Below are 18,791 nucleotides of genomic sequence, written 5' to 3'. Positions count from 1 at the left end.
GAGGCCATTTGTGACAAATCCTACAGTATGTCTACTAACAGCCAACAGCCAAGCTTCCACTCCCTCCAGCGTTCAGCAGACCATTCTTGGCCTCCCTCTATCTGGGCTCCCAACGTTCCTGTGAGAGGGAAGGAAGGCGCTGTGGAGCTCCTTTTTAAACCTCAGCCCAAGCTCTTATTTCATGGTTGGGTTTACCTTTCAGTTCGACTCACAATGAGCCATGCACCATTGGAGCTACTTAGCAGGAAGGTGTCACTCTGTGCAGAAGGCAACCTGGCTCTGGACACCTGTTCCCTCACCCCCCTCACACTCCCCTGGAGGCAGGCAGGGCAGGGTTCTGCTCCAGTGCCTTGGCTAATGTGGGTCTACGGTGTGACTCCATGCTCCACTTGTTTTGGCCAGGCCGCCTGCTGGTTTAACTGGTGCAGTTGGACTGGCTGCCTGGAGCCCACGGATAACTGACATAGACAGGCTTCATCTCCCCCACACACACATCCATTTTAATATAGCACTACACACAACACCACACTACACAATGCCATTTACACACCAGAACAACACCGTTAAGTCAACACGATCTGCACCTCACAGAGAGGAGCAAGAGGATTTATTCCCCAAAAGAGAGAGTGTGTGTGTGTGTGTTAGTGAGTGTAAAATGTGTTCTGCTCAATTCCTATTGGGATTATTTTGGCTCTCCTCTCTGCTACATTTGAGCATCTTTTTCTTTGGTTTGATATCCTATTGTTGTACAGTACAGCCCCTCAAAATACCCCCATTTATTTCACTGTGCTGAAACTGTGTTGTTGGGTTGGAACGTGTATTCATTTGGGGTATACCAGAGAGTAGAATGGATAATGCATGTGGAGATTGCAGTCTGTCTCAATTTCAGAGAGAACACTTGTTTGGATTTAGGTCTCCTCTCCTCTCCATGATTGATCTGTGACTCCTTCTGTTGAACTTGAAGAAGCTAAGCTTCTAACTGTACTATCTCTACATTCCCTGTCAAAATCCTCTCTCATCCACTTTCATGATAAGAAATTGCACGCTCATATTTATTTGCTTCCTTCAACATATTTGAGACATGTTGGTAGACAGTATGTTGTGTATAATCTCCTTTCATAATTGACTAATTTTCTCTTTCTCTCTCTCCCTCTCTCTCCCTCTCTCATCCCCCTGTCTTCATCACTCCCTCTCTCCCTCTGTCTTCATCTCTCTCTCACACTCTCACTCACACTCGTTCTCTCGTTCTCTCTTTCTCTGTGTGTGTGTAGAGTCTGTGAGCAGGTGAGTGCGGGACCCTGTCTGCCCCACTGTCCAGTGACATAATGAGCTGGAGCTTCCTCACGCGGCTGCTGGAGGAGATCCACAACCACTCCACCTTCGTGGGGAAGCTGTGGCTCACCGTGCTTGTCGTCTTCCGCATCGTCCTCACTGCCGTCGGGGGAGAGTCCATCTACTACGACGAGCAGAGCAAGTTCGTCTGCAACTCGGGCCAGCCGGGCTGCGAGAACGTCTGCTACGACGCCTTTGCGCCACTATCGCACGTCCGCTTCTGGGTCTTCCAGATCATCCTGGTGGCCATGCCATCTCTCATGTACATGGGCTACGCCGTCAACAAGATCGCCCAGCTGGACAAGGGCGGGGGAGGGGTGGCCACTGAGACAGGGGGAGGGGGTGGAGGGGGATACACCCATCGGAGGCCCAGGAAGATCTGCTTCGGGCGCGGCAGCACCGGGGTATAGAGGAGGACCAGGACCAGGACCAAGAGGATGACCCTATGATCTACGAGGTGCCTGAGCCCGAGCCCCCTCGCCGGGTCGACCCACTAGCCCCACGGCCCAAGCCCAAGGTACGCCATGACGGGCGGCGGCGTATCCAGGGTGACGGGCTGATGCGTATCTACGTGCTGCAGCTGGTGACTCGCACGGCGCTGGAGGCGAGCTTCCTGGCGGGCCAATACCTGCTGTACGGCTTCCGCGTCATTCCCGTGTTCGTGTGCTCCTTCAAGCCCTGCCCCCACAGCGTGGACTGCTTCGTGTCGCGGCCCACGGAGAAGACCATCTTCCTGCGCATCATGTACGGCGTCACGGTGCTCTGCCTCACCCTCAACGTGTGGGAGATGCTGCACCTGGGCATCGGGACCATCTGTGACATCCTCCGCCGTCGCCGCTGCCCACCCCAGGAGGACGAGTACCAGCTGGGGCTGCTGGGACCCAGCGTGGGGGTCTCCGTGGGGGTGCCAGTCCCAGAGCCGGGCACGGGGGGAGGGGTGGTGGGGGACGGGGGTGCTGACTACGTGGGGTACCCGTTCTCGTGGAACGCCCCGTCGGCTCCACCGGGCTACAACATCGTGGTGAAGCCGGAGCAGATCCCCTACACGGACTTGAGCAACACCAAGATGGCGTGCAAACAGAACCGGGCCAACATTGCCCAGGAGGAGCAGCAGCAGTTTGGGAGCAACGAGGACAATTTCCCCACGGGAGGAGAGTCCCGCGTGGCCCTCAACAAGGACATGATCCTGCATGCCCATGACCAGCTAGAGGCAGCCATCCAGGCCTACAGCCAGCAGCACAGGGCAGAGGAACACCTGGGGGACAACCATGATGACAAGCCCCAAAGCAACATCACCCAGGCCCAGCCACAGCCTCACAAGGAGCGCAAGCACCGCTTCAAACACGGCAAGGGGGGCAGCAGTGGAGAAGGGACTGGAAGCAGCAGCAGTAGTGGCAAGTCAGGGGTGGGCAAGCCTTCTGTGTGGATTTGAACACACACACACACACACACAAACACACACACACACACACACACACACACACACACACACACACACACACACACACACACACACACACACACACACACAACACAACACAACACAACACAACACAACACAACACAACACAACACAACACAACACAACACAACACAACACAACACAACACAACACACACACACCAGCACTGACGGAGCCCCATATCCCTGTAGAGTATGTGTCATTGAGGGAAGGGGTGGCCCCGAAAACTCCAGGACCGGCCCTGAACGGAGGGCTGAGGTAGTGGGATGTCATGTTGTCTTTCTGTGGATATTTCAACACCATGTTGTGCCTTTAAAAAAATCCCACAAGCTAGAGGAGACTAGCCTACAGTAGTAGTATGTCAGTGTGGACAGGTGTGTCAGGAGCATTAGTGATTTTGCAGCAGGCAGTTGTTTGTCTGGGCTGTCGCTGTCTAACCTAAAACACCCCGACACAACTCTCTGAAACAGTCTCTAGTGTTTCTGAACTCTTCCAATTCTGAAGCAGACACTTGTTCTCTGTTGTCTTCCTACTGTCCCCATCTTCCAGTAGCCTGACGACTCACACTAAATGATTCTGTAGTTTGGTGCATACTTTAGTCTGAGCCTGCCATCATTGAAGTCGTTTGTGGTGACGAAGGGCACATGGGGCATTGTACAAAACCAAGTCACCAGTGATTGGATCGTCTCTAACCAATCGGAGTCCATGGGCGCTGCTTTACCCACTTGTGTTCTGACTCTGGCCAAACCCATCGGTTTCTGGACCAATCAGATGGCCTCGAATGTGTTTACATTCGGTGAAGGGTACTCCGATCCAGACTCATTGAGGCGAAGGAACTAACATCCGTGGGCGTGGCGTAGCGTTTGACCGGATCATTCTGGGCAGCCAGGCAAGTCTTCCAAAGGATATTGGGCTGAGAAAAAATGACTCTATCGTTATCATCATCTTTTTTTTAACATTTTCTGATCCATTTATTTATATCCCGTCCATTCTCTTGGTGATCCTGATTTCCATTCCAGATTTCGATCAAGCTAATGTGTCGGGCTGAATTTCTGCAAAGTCACAGGCTTCGTAATACATTGGCATCAGAATGAATGGACATCATAATGCATTGAACGACATCGTAATACAAAGACAGTTGAAAACAATTACTTTATAATGCAATGACATCATAATGCAATGGCATCATAATGCAATGACTTCATAATGCAATGACTTCATAATGCAATGACTTCATAATGCAATGGCATCATAATGCAATGACTTCATAATGCAATGGCATCATAATGCAATGACTTCATAATGCAATGACTAATGCAATGACTTCATAATGCAATGGCATAATGCAATGGCTTCATAATGCAATGACTTCATAATGCAATGACTTCATAATGCAATGACATCATAATGCAATGACTTCATAATGCAATGGCATCATAATGCAATGACTTCATAATGCAATGACATCATAATGCAATGGCATCATAATGCAATGACTTCATAATGCAATGGCATCATAATGCAATGACTTCATAATGCAATGACTTCATAATGCAATGGCATCATAATGCAATGACTTCATAATGCAATGGCATCATAATGCAATGACTTCATAATGCAATGGCATCATAATGCAATGACTTCATAATGCAATGACATCATAATGCAATGGCATCATAATGCAATGACTTCATAATGCAATGACATCATAATGCAATGACTTCGTAATGCAATGACTTCATAATGCAATGGCATCATAATGCAATGACTTCATAATGCAATGGCATCATAATGCAATTACTTCATAATGCAATGGCATCATAATGCAATGACTTCATAATGCAATGGCATCATAATGCAATGACTTCATAATGCAATGACTTCATAATGCAATGACATCATAATGCAATGGCATCATAATGCAATGACATCATAATGCAATGGCATCATAATGCAATGACTTCATAATGCAATAACTTCATAATGCAATGACTTCATAATGCAATGACATCATAATGCAATGGCATCATAATGCAAGACTTCATAATGCAATGACATCATAATGCAATGGCATCATAATGCAATGACTTCATAATGCAATGACATCATAATGCAATGACATCATAATGCAATGACTTCATTAATGCAATGACTTCATAATGCAATGGCATCATAATGCAATGACCTCATAATGCAATGGCATCATAATGCAATGACTTCATAATGCAATGACTTCATAATGCAATGGCATCATAATGCAATGACTTCATAATGCAATGGCATCATAATGCAATGACTTCATAATGCAATGGCATCATAATGCAATGACTTCATAATGCAATGACTTCATAATGCAATGGCATCATAATGCAATGACTTCATAATGCAATGGCATCATAATGCAATGACTTCATAATGCAATGGCATCATAATGCAATGACTTCATAATGCAATGACTTCGTAATGCAATGACTTCATAATGCAGGGTTAATAATGAAAAGGTCAATCATAATGTGTATGTTCACCTTCCCTGAAGGCTATTGTGTATCTATTTTCTCTCCAAGGTCACTGATGTGTAGTGTGTGGGACTTGATATTTGACCCAGGCCAAGTCTTTGAGTGCATGCATCTTCCAGGTGGAGGGACAGTTCATGGCTTGATCAGATGAAAGTGGTCAGCGATATGGTTGATGTAGACGGAGTCTGGTGAAGAGTTCCCCCTCCTTCACAATGTGTATGAGAATCAATTATTCTCATCATGAATTAATACCATTTATTGACAACTCCCTCTGTAAACCTGCAATCTTTTCACTTTATTTTCTCCGTCTCTAGTTCTCTCCAGTTTGGACCTGTGTACGGTCTCTCAGTACTGGGTTGGCATCTGTCTGGTTATTGAGTGCCCCCTAGTGGTACAGCTTTTAAACTAAGGATTTATCATCCCCTTAGTACGATATTGCTTACTTTAATTTGGTATCTTACTAGTACTTACTAATTCTGAGTTACCAATGATCACCCAGCATTCCAAACACCTGAAGTTAGTCTCTCCGGTTACACAGTAGCCCACTGTTTCCTTTTCAACCTCTTCCTTACAAGAGTCTTCCGTACAAATGTTCTATCCGAGACCAACAAGGCTGGAATAAAAACAGCTCTCTAAGCTAGGTAGTGTTGATGATCTTCCTCTCTGTTCTCCTCTGTCCAAGTATTTCTCTGAACTGCCATATAGGCTGTGTCCTAAATTGCACCCTATTCCCCATGGACCCCGGGCAAAAGTACTGCAATATATAGGGAATAGGGTGCCATTTGGGATGAGGCTTTAGAGACCAAACACTGTCCGTGTGATGAAGGCAGCGTCACCGCCATTGCCAAGACAACGTTGGGCTACTATGCAGCCAGGTTGTGATGTAGCTTTGCCAAGGAATACTGTGGCCATGCTACCTGAATCACAGAGGAGAAGAACATGTGTATGACCAATCCTTTGTATTTTTTGTAAAAGTCTCTGTTTTTTAAAATTATGTCTAAGTGTGTTTTGGTGTGTTTTGGTGTGTTTTGGTGTGTTTTGGTGTGTTTTGGGAGGTCTAATGTAGCAAGAGGTGAAATTGTTTTTTTGTGTGTTTTTCTGACCAGTCGTGTTTTTCAACCTTTTTTTTTCTTCAATAAAGATTTCTAAAATTAACAAAAGATTGTATTTACAGACATCTTCTAGAATTGGTTATTTTATTGCCTTCAAATGATAAAGATAATATATTTTTTATAGGTACAGTAGTTGTGTATCATGTTGTTGATGTGTAAAATAAAAAATACAATTGCCAAATGTATCCTTGTATGGAAATAGACTCGTATTTGCAATGTAGAAAACTTCTGGGCCCATATTCAGAAATCATCTCAGGGTTGGAGTGTTGATCTGAGATCAGTTTGGCCTTTTAGATTGTAATTACACTCTGTGTACAACACATTATGAACACCTGCTCTTTCCATGACATAGACTGACCAGCTGAATCCAGGTGAAAGTTATGATCCGTTATTAATCCCACTTGAATCAGTGTCGGTGAAGTGGATGAGACTGGGTCAAGAAGGAGTTTTAAGCCTTGAGACAATTGAGACATGGATTGTGTATGTGTGCCATTCAGAGAGTGAATGGGCAAGATCAAATATTTGAGTGCCTTTGAACAGGTTATGGTAGTAGGTGCCAAGCGCACCGGTTTGTGTCGAGAACAGCAGCGAATTTTGGGATTTTCATGCTCAACAGTTTCCCGCATGTATCAAGAATGGTCCACCATCCAAAGCACATACGGTCAACTTGACAGAACTGTGGGAAGCATTGGAGTCAGCATCCCCGTGGAACGCTTTCAACACCTTGAAGAGTCCACGCCCTGATGAATTGTGGCTGTTATGAGGGCAAAATGGGGGGAGGGGTGAAGGTAATTCTTCATGTTGTGTACACTGAGATATTAGGAAGGTATTCTTAATGTTTTGTACACTGAAGACCAGCATTACTACTCTGAGACGCTTTGTAAATACCGGCCCTGGTCTGTGTCTTACTAAAAAAGTAGTGAGTGCTGACCAACTGTGTGTATAAGAGCATGACGGGTTTTTGGAATGGGGGAGAAACGGACAAATCTTTTCCCAATTTTAGGACTAATAATCCTGCTCTTTCTGTCCTAGTTGTAGTGTTGGTTTATTATGGGTAGACCTTTCTCCTGATAGGCCTCTCTTAAATCTCACTAGCCTATGTAAACTAACAGTACTTCATAACCTATAGTAACCAATTCAAATGAAAGAAAAAAGCACTCCCTGTAAGTAATAATCCTATATTCTATTGCACATGTTCAGTGTCCATGGTGATAAGGCAGGCACAAATGACAGGATGTACTCCGTCCAGTCAGCTTCTCCTCTGGCAGTGATTGGCTGATTGGCATGGATGCCAGGCAACTGCTCACTCTGCTCTGATCCCAGCAATTCGCAGGTGAGTTATATCAACCGCCCAATGAAATCAAATCAAATTTTATTGGTCGCATACACATATTTTGCCGATGTTGACGCAGTTGCCGCAAAATGCTTGTGTTTCTAGCTCCAACAGTGTAGTAATACCTGACAATACAAAACAATACACACAACAAAAATTAAGAAACGAATTAAGAAATATCACAACGATCAATGTCAGACTATCAATATACTGTATATGTGTATAGACATTATGGACAGTATATGAATAGAATCGGTGTGTACAGCAGTAGTTACAGTTGAAGTCGGAAGTTTACATACACCTTAGCCAAATACATTTAAACTCAGTTTTTCACAATTCCTGACATTTAATCCTAGTAAAAATTCCCTGTCTTAGGTCAGTTAGGATCACCACTTTATTTTAAGAATGTGAAATGTCAGAATAATAGTAGAGAGAATGATTTATTTCAGCTTATATTTCTTTCATCACATTCCCTGTGGATCAGAAGTTTACATACACTCAATTAGTATTTGGTAGCATTGCCTTTAAATTCTTTAACTTGGGCCAAACGTTTCGGGTAGCCTTCCACAAGCTTCTCACAATAGGTTGGGTGAATTCCGGCCCATTCCTCCTGACAGTGCTGGTGTAACTGAGTCAGGTTTGTAGGCCTCTTTGCTTGCACACGCTTTTTCAGTTCTTCCCACAAATTTTCTATGGGATTGAGGTCAGGGCTTTGTGATGGCCACTCTAATACCTTGACTTTGTTGTCCTTAAGCCATTTTGCCACAACTTTGGAAGTATGCTTGGTGTCATTGTCCATTTGGAAGACCCATTTGCAACCAAGCTTTAACTTCCTGTCTGATGTCTTGAGATGTTGCTTCAATATAACCACATAATTTCCCTTGCCTCATGATGCCATCTATTTTGTGAAGTGCACCAGTCCTTCCTGCAGCAAAGCACCCCCACAACCTGATGTTGCCACCCCCGTGCTTCACAGTAGGGATGGTGTTCTTTGGCTTGCAAGCCTCCCCCTTTTTCCTCCAAACATCATGATGGTCATTATGGCCAAATAGTTCTATTTTTGTTTCATCAGACCAGAGGACATTTCTCCAAAAAGTACAAGCTTTTTATGGCGGTTTTGAAGCAGTGGCTTCTTCCTTGCTGAGAGGACTTTCAGGTTATGTCGATATAGGACTCATTTACCTGTGGATATAGATACTTTTGTACCTGTTTCCTCCAGCATCTTCACAAGGTCCTTTGCTGTTGTTCTGGGATCGATTTGCACTTTTCGCACCAAAGTACGTTCATCTCTAGGAGACAGAACGCGTCTCCTTCCTGAGCGGTAGGACAGCTGCGTGGTCCCATGGTGTTTATACTTGCATACTATTGTTTGTACAGATGAATGTGGTACCTTCAGGCATTTGGAAATTGCTCCCAAGGATGAACCAGACTTCTGGAGGTCCACAATTTTTTTCTTAGGTCTTGGCTGATTTCTTTTGATTTTCCCATGATGTCAAGCAAAGAGGCACTGAGTTTGAAGGTAGGCCTTGAAATTAATCCACAGGTACACCTCCAATTGACTTATCAGAAGCTTCTCAAGCCATGACATCATTTTCTGGAATTTGTGATACAGTGATAAGTGAAAAAATCTGTCTGTAAACAATTGTTGGAAAAATGACTTGTGTCATGCACAAAGTAGATGTCCTAACCGACTTGCCAAAACTATAGTTTGTTAACAAGAAATTTGTGGAGTGGTTGAAAAACGAGCTTCAATGACTCCAACCTATGTAAACTTCCGACTTCAACTGTACATATGAAGTGGGAAAAACAGTGTGTAAACATGATTTCAAGTGACCAGTGTTCCATGACTATCTACAGTGCATAGGGAAAGTTTACAGATCCCTTTCTCCCCATTATGTTTCATTACAGCCTTATGAGACTTGAAATTGAGGCTCAGGCGCATCCTGTTCCCATTGATCGTCCTTGAGATGTTTCTACAACATGACCACCTGTGGTAAATTCAATGGATTGGACATGATTTGGAAAAGCACATACCTGTCTATATACAGTGCATTTGTTATATACAGTGCACTTCCCTTTTTCCTAATTTTGTTACATTACAGCCTCATTCTAAAATGGATTAAATAAATAACAATCCTCATTAATCTACACACAATACCCCATAATGACAAAGTTAACGTTTTTTCATTTTTTTTCCAAATGTATTAAGTATAAAAAACATGAATACCTTATTTACATAAGTATTCAGACCCTTTGCTATGAGACTCGGAAAGGTACACAGTTGACAGTGCATGTCAGAGCCAAAGCCAAGCCATGAGGTCAAAGGAATTGTCCGTAGAGCGCCGAGACAGGATTGTGTCGAGGCACAGATCTGGAGAAGGGTGCAAGAAAATGGTCCCCAAGAACACAGCGGCCTCCATCATTCCTAAATGGAAAGAAGTTTGGAACCACCAAGACTCTTCCTAGAGCTGGCCGACTGGCCAAACTGAGCAATCGGGGGAGCAGGGCCTTGGTCAGGGAGGTGACCAAGAACCCGATGATCACTCGGACAGAGCTTCAGAGTTCCTCTGTAGAGATGGGAAAACCTTCCAGAAGGACAACCATATCTGCAGCACTCCGCCAATCAGGCCTTTATGGTAGACTGTCCAGACGGAAGCCACTCCTCAGTAAAAGGCACAACAAGAAACAAGATTCTCTGGTCTGATGAAACCAAGATTGAACTCTTTGGCCTGAATGCCAAGTGTCACAAATGGAGGAAAACTGGCACCATCCCTACGGTGAAGCATGGTGGTGGATGAACGGAGCAAAGTACAGAGAGATTATTGATGAAATCCTGCTCCAGAGCGCTCAGGACCTCAGACTGAGGCGAAGGTTCACCTTCCAACAGGACAACAACCCTAAGCACACAGCCAAGACAAAGCAGGAGTGGCTTCGGGACAAGTCTCTGATTGTCCTTGAGTGGCCCAGCCAGAACCCGGACTTGAACCTGATCGAACATCTCTGGAGAGACCTGAAAATAGCTATGCAGCAACACTCCCCACCCAACCTGACAGAGCTTGAGAGAATCTGTAGAGAAGAATGGGAGGATCTCCCCAAATACAGGTGCTTGTAGCGTCATACCCAAGAACACTCAAGGCTGCAATCGCTGCCAAAGGTGCTTCAAAAAAGCACTGAGTAAAGGGTCTGAATACTTATGTAAATGCAATATTTAAGTTTTTTATTTTTTATACACTTGCAAAAAAAATCTTAACTGTTTGCTTTGTCATTATGGGGTATTGTGTTTAGATTGATGAATAAGGCTGTATGTAGCGTAACAAAATGTGGAAAAAGTCAAGGGGTTTGAATATTTTCAGAATGCACTGTACATAGGGCAGCAGCATCTAAGGTGTAGGATACAGTACTGAGTGTTAGCCGGCTAGTAACAGTCTAATGGCCTGGAGATAGAAGCTGTTTTTCAGTCTCTCTGTCCCAGCTTTGACACAACTGTACTGTCTCCGCCTTCTAGATGGTAGCGGGGTGAACAGGCCATGGCTCAGTTAACTGAGGTCCTTGATGCTCTTTATTGTCAATCTCTCACTTCCCTTTTCTTGTTCAAGGCAATCAGCCCACATTAAATTCAGCACAGTAGGAAAAAAGCTTTTTTTCCATTTTGATTCATTTAGTTTCAGTTACTTTAAGGGTCATTCTTCAATTACGGTGGCATTTAAAAAATAACAAACGTGATTTTTCTAAATATTTAAAAAAAAATGAATGTACATTTTCCCATTCTGAATCAACTACTATGGTGTCTTAATAACTTTAAATAATTTTTAACATTATGATGACATTGTGACACCAGTAGGAGTAGTAACCAATGATGGTGACACCAATGAGACATTTTTGGTAAATTAGGATTTTCTGAAATGGAGGCCACAAGTGCTCAAACCTAATCATTTAAAAAAACGATTTACTAAAGTGATATGAATAATCATTTTACTCACAATGTTATTTCCCTTAATTTAAATTGACTTATGCCACATTCACGTGCTAGTCGGAAACAAGGAAACTCTGAAATGTCTGACTTGCTAACTGGTTGTAGTTATACATGTGCCGTGTTCAAACAGTTGTTAACAAGTCGGAAATGTCAGAGTTTCCGACTTCCGACTAGCACGTGAATGCAGCATAACACAGTCCTTGATATCTTTGTAATCAGTGATTTTAAAGGTGGTAACACCAGTGACATAAAACTAAGGGACAGGCCTGCCGAGTGGCGCACCGTTCTAAGGCACTGTATCGCAGTGCTAGAGGCCGGGCGCCTGCAAGCTGACTTCAGTTGTCAGTTGAACAGTGTTTCCTCCAACACATTGGCATGGCTGGCTTCTGGGTTAAACGAGGGGGTTAAGAAGCGCATGTTTCGGAGGACGCATGACTCGACCTTTGCATCCCGAACTCATTGGGGAGTTGCAGAGATGAGATAAGATTCAAATTGGCAGGAAAAAGGGGCTCAAATAATAATCAACTGAGGGACACACATTATACTTGTACAATTGTTTTTATTGATCTATACAATATTTTCAATATATATACTTTTGATCACTGTCTAGCATTCAAAATAATAGATAGATATCTCTAAATACCTAAAACATCACCTCTATACATCCCTAGTGGGAAAAGCCCATTTGCTAGCCCCTAGTAGTTTCTACAATGCATACAAATAAATGTGTTGCAGTAAGGACTTACATATGTTTTGATATTTAATAACAGTTAAATTAAACTGAAAATGTATTATTTGTCATGTTTTGTCGTGTTTTTGTTTAAACATGGTGCCAAAATCAAGGGGCAGCATTTACCACCGCAATTCAAGAATGACCCTTAAAAAGAGGCAGGGGGAGAGCTGGGCCCCTCTTTGAAATCAAACTGGGTAGAGTATATAGTCTAAATGCCACAGAGAAAATGAAAGGCCCAGACTGGGTTCAGAGCACCTGGGTGTGTTAGGGGCCCGTACAGGGTCTGTAGAGGCTCTATGGTGGCTCTATAGGTTCCAGAGTCTATGAATGCGTCCCAAATGGCACCCTATACCCAATATAGTGCACTACTTTTAGGGTGCCATTTGGGATGTATCCTGTATAAGCTGTGTCCAGTAGGGGGCAGCTGTCTCTATGTGGCCCCAGCCAGCAGACCCTCAGTGTGACCCGGTCCCAGGAGGTACAGTATAGGGGCCATCTCAGAGAGAAGGAAGGCTGAGGCCCCCATCTGTTCCACATCTGAGCATCAGTCAGTACGGTCTGGGGTGCCCTATGGCTGTGTGGTTTGGATTTGTGTTCATGTGTATGTTCACGCAGGGGTGGACTGGCCATCTAGCATTCCAGGCAAATGCCAGATGGGCTGGTCCATTTTTAGCCCAGTGGGCCTATCTAACTTTGTGCAAAATGATCATTATCTGGCTAACATTAGGGGCCTCAAGGAAAAAAATGGGCCGATGTGGGGGCCTCGAGGCAGAAAATGTGCCAGTGAGGGGTCCTAAAGGAAGAAAAACTGTCCGGTGTGTTACACAGTGCTTTCGGAAAGTATTCTTACCCCTTGGCTTATTACACGTTTTGTTTTGTTACAACCTGAATTCAAAGTGGATTAAATATTTCACACCCCTGAGTGAATGCATGTTAGAATCACCTTTGGCAGCGATTACAGCTGTGAGTCTTTCTGGGTTAGTCTCTAAGAGCTTTGCACACCTGGATTGTGCAATATTTGCACATTATTCTTAAAAAATTATTTGAGCTATGTCAAGTTGGTTGTTGATCATTGCTAGACACCCATTTTCAAGTCTTGTTATACATTTTCAAGACGATTTAAGTCAAAACTGTAACTAGGCCACCCAGGAACATTCAATATTGTCTTGGTAAGCAACTCTTAGGTTATTGTCCTGCTGAAAGGTGAATTTTCTCCCAGTGTCTGTTGGAAAGCAGACTGAACAAGGTTTTCCTCTAGGATTTTGCCTGTGCTTAGCTATATTCCATTTATTTTTATCCTAAAAAAAACTCCCCAGTCCTTGCTGATGTCAAGCATACCAAGAACATGATACAGCCACCACCATACTTGAAAATATGAAGAGTGGTACTCAGTCATGTGTTGTGTTGGATTTGCCCCAAACATAACATTTTGTATTCAGGACATAAAGTTCATTTCTTTGCCACATTTTTTGCAGTTTTACTTTAATGCCTTATTGCAAACAGGATGCATATTTGGGAATATTTTTATTCTGTACAAGCTCTGTCATTTAGGTTTGTATTGTGGAGTAACTACAAAGTTGTTGATCTATCCTTGGTTTTCTCCTATCACAGCCATTAAACTCTGTAACTGTTTTAAAAGTCACCATTGGCCTCATGTTGAAATCCCTGAGCGGTTTCTTTCCTCTCTGGCAACTGAGTTAGGAAGGACCCCTGTATCTTTGTAGTGACAGGGTGTATTGATATGCCATCCAAAGTGTAATTATTAATTATCATCATCCTCAAAAGGATATTCAATGTCTGATTTTTTATCTACCCATTTGCGGTGCATTGGAAAACCTCCCTGGTCTTTGTGGTTGAATCTGTCTTTGAAATTCAGATAATTGTATGTGTGAGGTACAGAGATGTGGTAGTCACTCAAAAATCCTGTTAAACACTATTATTGCACAAATCAAATCAAATCAAATCAAATGTTATTTGTCACATACACATGGTTAGCAGATGTTAATGCGAGTGTAGCGAAATGCTTGTGCTTCTAGTTCCGACAATGCAGTGATAACCAACAAGTAATCTAACTAACAATTCCAAAACTACTGTCTTATACACAGTGTAAGGGGATAAAGAATATGTACATAAGGATATATGAATGAGTGATGGTACAGAGCAGCATACAGTAGATGGTATCGAGTACATTATATACATATGAGATGAGTATGTAGACAAAGTAAACAAAGTGGCATAGTTAAAGTGGCTAGTGATACATGTATTACATAAGGATGCAGTCGCTGATGTAGAGTACAGTATATACGTATGCATATGAGATGAATAATGTAGGGTAAGTAACATTATATAAGGTAGCATTGTTTAAAGTGGCTAGTGATATATTTACATCATTTCCCATCAATTCCCATTATTAAAGTGGCTGGAGTTGGGTCAGTGTCAATGACAGTGTGTTGGCAGCAGCCACTCAATGTTAGTGGTGGCTGTTTAACAGTCTGATGGCCTTGAGATAGAAGCTGTTTTTCAGTCTCTCGGTCCCAGCTTTGATGCACCTGTACTGACCTCGGCTTCTGGATGATAGCGGGGTGAACAGGCAGTGGTTCGGGTGGTTGATGTCCTTGATGATCTTTATGGCCTTCCTGTAACATCGGGTGGTGTAGGTGTCCTGGAGGGCAGGTAGTTTGCCCCGGTGATGCATTGTGCAGACCTCACTACCCTCTGGAGAGCCTTACGGTTGAGGCGGAGCAGTTGCCGTACCAGGCGGTGATACAGCCCGCCAGGATGCTCTCGATTGTGCATCTGTAGAAGTTTGTGAGTGCTTTTGGTGACAAGCCGAATTTCTTCAGCCTCCTGAGGTTGAAGAGGCGCTGCTGCGCCTTCTTCACGACTGTCAGTGTGAGTGGACCAATTCAGTTTGTCTGTGATGTGTATGCCGAGGAACTTAAAACTTGCTACCCTCTCCACTACTGTTCCATCGATGTGGATAGGGGGGTGTTCCCTCTGCTGTTTCCTGAAGTCCACAATCATCTCCTTAGTTTTGTTGACGTTGAGTGTGAGGTTATTTTCCTGACACCACACTCCGAGGGCCCTCACCTCCTCCCTGTAGGCTGTCTCGTCGTTGTTGGTAATCAAGCCTACCACTGTTGTGTCGTCCGCAAATTTGATGATTGAGTTGGAGGCGTGCGTGGCCACGCAGTCGTGGGTGAACAGGGAGTACAGGAGAGGGCTCAGAACGCACCCTTGTGGGGCCCCCGTGTTGAGGATCAGCGGGGAGGAGATGTTGTTGCCTACCCTCATGCAACATATTATGTGACTTGTTATGCACATTTTTACTTCTGAATTTACTTTGTCTTTTCATAACAAATGGGTTGCATACTTATTCACTCAAGAGATTTCAGCTATTAATTTGTATTAAATTTGTAACAATGTCTAAAAAATATAATTGCACTTTGACATTATGGTGTATTGTGTGTAGGCCAGTGACACAAAATGTAATCCATTTTAAATTCAGGCTGTAACAGAATAACATTTGTAAAAAGTCAAGGGGTGTGAATACTTTCTGAAGGCACTGTAAATGCCAGGGCCGATTTCTGGTCCTAGTCCGCCCCTGCGTGCTTGTGTGTCTGTCTGTGTGTGTGTGTGTGTGTGCGTGTGCAAGTGGATTTGGGCACTCTTCCAGACTCTGTGTCAACATTGTCCCAACATGGTCCCATGGTGCTTGGTGAGTGGGGTTGGAACTAGGAGGCGACGGTATTCAGCAGAAGTGCAGATGTGACACATCGCTTTCCCAGCACTTTTCATTCCAGCAGGAGACATAATGGCTTGTGATTGGCCTTGTAGGCTGTTTGTCTCACTGTGTGGGAGCTGACGGTTCTACATTAGACAGATACTTTTCTCAGGCGTCACATTATGTTGATGTCAGGCCCGGAATATAAACTGGGGAAAAAAAGGTCTCCAGTTAGACTGAATCGAAATGACATTTTGTCAACTGTGTCTCCTCTTCAGGAGGCCACATGCTCTTCCTTAAGCATTTGTCTGATGATGGGTAAGTCTGTTAGATGTCCTCTATTCTTGTCAAAGTCACCTTTTGGGGATTTCAGCATAAACCAACAGTTTTTGTAAAGGATGTTTCTGAGAGTTCCAGTCTGGTATCCCCATCAATGTACTTCCTGTCTCCCTGATGCCTGTCACTTCAGTATAGAAGCACCATATCACCAGAACAAGAAAAGACTGACATGGACTCTTGGTATGTTGTTGTATTGTCCTCACAGTCGGGTTCCCGTTTGATTTTGATTGGTGGAGAGCAGGGGGCTGTACGGACCGATCAGAAGGATTACAGTCATACAGGCTGATGCTGTGTCACTATTCCAGGGACCCATGCAGCAGACGGGTCAGATATGTCACTTCTTCTCATGTCAGCTGTGTCATATTTGTTTGGAAGTTGTTCATTTGGTGACAGTGGAGTTTCAGGTTGGTATGAGAACATTTCGATCCTTCAGGGAAGCCTTGATTGACTGTCAGAGAGGCCCCACTGGTATAAAGCCAATAGAGGGGATTTCCTATTTGCAATCATGCAGAAATGCACATTTGATTCCATCTATGATCTAATATAAGTAGAATCTCAGAAAACTCATAATCTCACCACAATTCTAGGAACTTAAACTCTAAGAAACTTAAACAAACTCTCTCCGATCCTTCCATTTGTCAGTCAGTTCATTAGTGAGTAAACAGCTGAGGTGGTGGGTGAATATTACAGTGTAAAAAATGGAACGATTTAGTTGGTGTACTTGTTTGTTAGATTTCCCGAAATAAGTGCTCCCCAGAGATAAGGGCCAGTGGGACACAGAGCAGAGCGGAGCTGAGAGCAGCAGCTGGCTCTACACTGAGGTCACAGTCCACATGAATGGAATCTCATGAACCCATGTTCTTGAACCGCAACATGTGGGGACCGCTGCTTTCAAACAGTAACAAAAGTATTTTCCCTATTATGTGTCCTAGCTGACTGAATTGGCATTAAAGAAGCTATGTTAACATGATGTATTTGGGGAAAGCAAGGGAAGAGGAAAGGAGTAACACCAGTGCTTTCCAGGGGATTGTTCCGGTTGGTTCTCTGCCCCAGGACGATAAAAAAAAAACAAGAGTACCCAGCCGGTAATTTAGGTATCCCCAGTGGCTGGAGACACAGTGAAAATATCTGCTCTGGACTGGCAAGGTGCAGTAATGATAGTAGAATGCAGGAGGAATAATATGTGCTAAAGGTTACTGGTGGCGCATTATTGTGTTCAGACCCCTTGACTTTTTCCACATTTTGTTACATTACAGCCTTATTCTAAAATGGATTAAATTCATCAATCTACACACAATACCCCATAATGACAAAGCAGAAACAAGTTTTTTTAAATTAAAAACTGAAATATCACATTTATTCAGACCCTTTACTCAGTACTTTGTTGAATCACCTTTGGCAGCGATTACAGCCTCAAGACTTCTTGGGTATGACGCTACAAGCTTGGCACACCTGTATTTGTGGAGTTTCTCCCATTCTTCTCTGCCGATCCTCTCAAACTCTGTCAGGTTGGATGGGGAGCGTCGCTGCACAGCTATTTTCAGGTCTCTCCAGATTAGTCTCCCAGTCCTACTGCTGAAAAACATCCACACAGCATGATGCTGCCACCACCATGCTTCACCGTAGGGATGGTGCCAGGTTTCCTCCAGACGTGACACTTGGCATTCAGGCCAAAGAGTTCAATCTTGGTTTCATCAGACCAGTGAATCTTGTTTCTCATGGTCAGAGTCCTTTCGGTGCCTTTTGGCAAACTCCAAGCAGGCTGTCATGTGCCTTTTACAGGAGTGGCTTCCGATTGGCCGCTCTACAATAAAGGCCTGATTGATAGAGTGCTGCAGAGATTGTTATCCTTCTGGATGGTTCTCCCATCTCCACAGAGGAACTCTGGAACTCGGTTAGAGTGACCATTGGGTTCTTGGTCACCTCCCCGATCAAGGCCCTTCTCCCCTGATTGCTCAGTTCCAACTCTAGGAAGAGTCTTGGTGGTTCCAAACTTCTTCCATTTAAGAATAATGGAGGCCACTGTGTTCTTGGGGAGTTCAACCTTGGTTCAAACAGACCTATTTTGGTCCCCTTACCCAGATCTGTGCCTAGACACAGTTCCTTCGACCACATGGCTTGGTTTTTGGTCTGACATGCACTGTCAACTGTGGGACGTCATATAGACAGGTGTGTGCCTTTCCAAATCATATCCAATCAATTGAATTTACTGCAGGTGGACACCAATCAAGTTGTAGAAACATCTCAAGGATGATCAATGGGAACAG

General features: G+C 43.9%; 1 pseudogene; it reads left to right on the top strand.

The window, feature by feature from the left end:
• Nucleotides 1-4,052, top strand: part of LOC115104096 (gap junction gamma-1 protein-like) — a 49,385-nt pseudogene extending 45,333 nt beyond the window's left edge.
• Nucleotides 4,053-18,791: the final 14,739 nt, after the last annotated feature.

This window comes from Oncorhynchus nerka, linkage group LG21 (assembly GCF_034236695.1).
Source record: "Oncorhynchus nerka isolate Pitt River linkage group LG21, Oner_Uvic_2.0, whole genome shotgun sequence".
Classification (NCBI taxonomy): Eukaryota; Metazoa; Chordata; class Actinopteri; order Salmoniformes; family Salmonidae; genus Oncorhynchus; species Oncorhynchus nerka.
Note: the sequence above shows the minus strand (reverse complement) of the source record. Positions and strands in the feature narration are given on the sequence as shown.